This window comes from Haplochromis burtoni, unplaced genomic scaffold, assembly GCF_018398535.1.
Source record: "Haplochromis burtoni strain Fernald_Lab_line unplaced genomic scaffold, NCSU_Asbu1 Contig_279, whole genome shotgun sequence".
NCBI classification, from domain to species: Eukaryota; Metazoa; Chordata; class Actinopteri; order Cichliformes; family Cichlidae; genus Haplochromis; species Haplochromis burtoni.
The window spans coordinates 570,333-574,841 of record NW_024582640.1 but is presented as its reverse complement, the minus strand read 5'-3'; positions in this window follow the sequence as shown (position 1 = coordinate 574,841).

Genomic DNA, 4,509 nt, shown 5'->3' with positions numbered 1-4,509 from the left:
CGTTTAATCACAACTCATATCACCACAAAAGCTGAAAATTAAGTATTTTCCTTAAATTTACATGACTTCCCTTTGATTTTTAATCTTGTTTACGCGATTCTCCATCGACAGCTTTGACTTCCAAATTAACTTCTTTCCTACTTACAGTGAGATAGAAGCTTATCACAGCAGGTAGCTGTACACGATTGCCCCAGATGTCCTCACTGACACAGCCCCAAAGGGATTTGTGTTTCCTGCTGGAATCAAACCTTTTACTTGTTAAACTAATGTGTTCAACACCACGCTAATGAGGTCAGGATTGAAAAGAAGCTAAAAAAAAAAAAAGGAGGAATAACCAGTAGGTTAAGAATATAAAAAGAAGAAAGTCCACAAGGGGCAGTTTCATACGAAAAAGGAAAATTCATCGAAACAGAAGAATATCTAATCAGAAAAGTTAGCAGAAGAGCATGCACTTCATGTTTGGCGAACTTCTCAGGACTTTTGTAGCCTCACATGTTAAAGATAATTACTAATGCAATTATAATAAGTAATGAAAAAATCATACATATAAAAAACATTAAAAACTGGCCTTTTAATTACTTCCAACAATGGCCAATCCAAACTTTGGACTCAAATAATGTCACAAATGTACATTTATTAAATTTCAAAAAACTTTTCATGGGGGTTCTTAATAATATATCATAATATATTTATTCTCTTAGGTCCACTTAACATACCAGTTTTAGCCACTTCCTTTTGTGAATGGACAGAAACCAAGAGACAATAGCACGTATTGTCCGGGTCAGATGTCAGGGTCAGCACTGCAGTGTGTATGACTTCAAGCTGGGGATAAACAATAGCCCTACAGTAAAGGGAAAGGAAGTAATAACCCATAAGCCTGGAGGAAGTTATTCCCACTGCCAGGTTAATGGGAATGTGCTCACCTACTGGCTGGATTACCTATTTAAGATGTAATGAGGCTTTTCAGATTGCTCTCGCAGCTCTGTTACCCCCCTTACTCGGCCTTCCTCTGAACTTTACATTTTGTCACGTTCTCGCCCTTTCTGCCCACTTTAAACCACCTCATAACTCTTTTCTTCTCTACTGTATCCTGGCCTCAGGGCTCTGCTGTTAAGACCACCAAATGCTTCACTGTTGCTGGGGAGGAATGAACACATAAGGAATCTCTCTTTTTCTCTCTTCTATACAGTAGAAGCTGATGATGAGGAGGAGGATGAGGCAGGAGGTTTTTAGGGGTGGAAGACAAACATCTGAAAAAGGTGAGCGCTGGGTGATACGTGGAAGAGGAAGATGAGCGGGAAGACGGTTAGGGGCTCAGCACTAGCAGTGCTGTTGCTACTGGTAACCTGATTTATATGATGTCCTCTTGGCTGCTTTTCCACCCAGGTCTTGGACTGCAAAGAACAAAAAATAAAAGGAAGAACATTGCTCTTTCCACCCCTCTTCTCTATCTCCTCCTTTCTCTTTTACTACTTTCTTTTTTTAAAAGCGTAAACACACATTCGTCTTGCCGGTTTAGCTGTTGCTCAAAGCTCAATAGGAGGTGAAGAAGAAAACAGCTAAATCAGACCAACAAGGGGCACTAACAACATTCTCTCAGGGGCCCTCCCTCCTGTTACTGAGGCCTTGCTTGGGTCTGAAGTGAGCAAGTGGAGTGCAAATCCCATGATTAAACTCTAAGTGCCCTTGGAAGTCACTGAGGCATTAGCAATAAAACACAGTGGGCCCACAGCTTTTCCCTGAAAGGCTCTCAGTGCATAAATGAGGGGATGGCGCCTGTCTCTACATGTCCCCTCTCTTCTCCACCTTCAGTTTCCTTATACAAGAAGTCTCGGCTTTTGTGCAACAGCAGGACAGGACAAATAGATTGTGTTCTTGGTCTTGTGGACTTCTATTTTGTCTTCCCTTGTAGGTAGCACGACATGAAAGAGACACTGTTTTCTCTTAGGAGCTTTGGCAAGTGCTGCATTCTTAACAGAAACATTTTCAGACAGTTATCTGCATGATGTACAGAGCCTTATCAGCAGGAGGATTTGAAGAAGAGGGGCATCCTTTTTTCAGTTTTACATCTCTCCTGTGCATTTTAGGTAGAACACATACGTGGTCACTGTTAACTGTGTAATGTGTGCACTAAAGTTTGGAAAAGTTCTTGACAATGAATGACAATTGAATGATTAGAAAGCTAGATTAGTTTGTCTTTAAACTGTACTTGCAAGATCCAGAATGTGCTGATTTTCTAAAAGTACACACTGCTATATGAAAACTGTAAGCTGTGTTTCCAGTGGGTTTTGCCTTTATTTTATTACTACAAATATACTACAACAAATTTCAGGAGAAGTTAACTGAAGGGCATTCTGATACTAAAACTGAATCCAACAGGCTAAAACCTTCTCAACTGCCAAATCTTAGTCAGCACGACCATGAATTTAAAACCGACTCTAACATATTTTTAGTTGAGGTCATATTGGCACCAGTACAACAACAAAAAAAGCTATGCTGAGTTGGGACTGTGGACTGAGCAAACGCTCCTGTTAAAGTGGAACTAACTCTATACTCAAGTCAAGTTTATAGCCTCTACACTTCACTTTATTCCTTTACAGAATATGTCTTGTTGACTGTGGAGATGAGTCTCAGTTTTAAAAGGTTTTTTTAAAGGCACATTCTTATTGAATATGATTACAGTAGTTCAACTTGAAAGTAACTAAAACTTGATTATCAAACAATCTGTCCAAAACTGAATTAGTAGGACGTCTCTAAGGAGACATGCATTGGAAAACTGCTTAACTAACATTATCTCAACAATAATCATTAGTTGTTGGTTTAACCCTCATCCATCTGTCATATATATATATGTATGTGTGGGGTCCATGGGGGCGTTTGCTGTGAGAAGCAAAATAATAACAAAAGCAAAACTTATTTCTTCCCAAAGCATCATTGATAATGCAACTAATGTCATTAGTTTTGCCCATTATGCAAAATGAAAATATATTTAATGCAACTTGCAGCTTTTTATCAGGCAATGTTACCACTTCTGTGGTTTTCTGTCATTTTAAATATGTTTGTGATTTATATGATGAACCAGTTGAGGTAATTTTGACCCCAATATTAAATAACTGAAATAACCACAGAAATTAGCAAAATAAACACCAGGCAACGCACATATGTAATCTTGGTCCTGGGTCTGTCCTGGAGCTGTCTCACCACCTCCTGGGACATGGCCAAAACATCTCACCCAGGAGGCATCCTGTGCAGATGGCCATACCACCTCAACTGGCTCCTTTCTATGTGGAGTAGAAGTGGCTCTACTCTACTCTGAGTCCCAAACGACCAAACTCCTAACCCTCGCCTACTGCCCCAGTGCAAGCTAGAAGTCATGACTTGACAAAGCCAACGGAACCACATCATTTGTCTGCAAATATTGTGAACAGAGTTTTTATTTTCTGTGGCTGTAAAGGGACAAGAAACAACCTAATTAGACTAAAGCTAGCCAGACGGAACAGGCAGTTGTAGTATTTTCCGCATGCTATGCTAGCAATGAAAAAAGGAGCAAATAGTTTCAACCTTCCTGTCTGTGAATCAGGGGCAAAGGAAACTCTTTGGTTAACTAGATCTTCCAACAGAGTACTTGTCAGTCAGCAGGTGGAGGTTTCCTAACTCCTAGAAAGGTCATTGCTGCTCAGAGTAAACATGCAATGTAGCAGTATCTGCTCTCCTTTTCATGTGTGGTATGACCGAGGCATGCTGCAGCTCTCACAGGTACAGTAGATCCAGCATTGTCTCCCACTTCCCATCCAGGTAATGAAGTCAGCAATGAAGTCTTTCTTTTTTTAAAAACGACTGTCAGTGTGCACCTAGTCCCCTGGACACGGTGTGTTAATTTAGAGACCATGACAAATATTAAGTAAACAAATACTTCCGTTTATTAAAACTGCAGAGGTGGAATTGGGTGCTTTCAACTGGGGTCCCCTGGCACCTGAAAACATTTGTATTTGTAAAAAGCACTAAGCAAAGCAGGAATAGAAAACAATGATTTCACGGCACTGACAAAGTCATAAAAATCGGAATGATAGAAAAAAAACAAGTTTTTACAAAAATATACCTGTAGGGTTTGGGGTGTATGGACCCCAGTGATTCGGATTAGGGCTAAAGAAATATGATAAAATAGTTAAACTCGTTGTATCTAACCCTTCCTCCCTTCCTTCCACAGAGAACATAATAAACTGAGCATTCTGTATTTTCTATAAATATGTTTTCCTTTTTTATCTAATCTTATGAACCTTTAGAATATTAAAAGTATTAAAGTGATACTCTTTCTCTTCACCAACATAAACTAGTCATACATTTCTGGTTAAGGTAAATAAAAAATACAGAAATGATCATTAATGCTGGAGAAATTATTTAAACACTACAGAGTCAAGTGTACTTATTTGGGTTTTAGGAAAATTGCACTGTGTTAAAAGCATAGTTTGCACCATTCATAAGTACAGAGCACATATATATATCTTAATG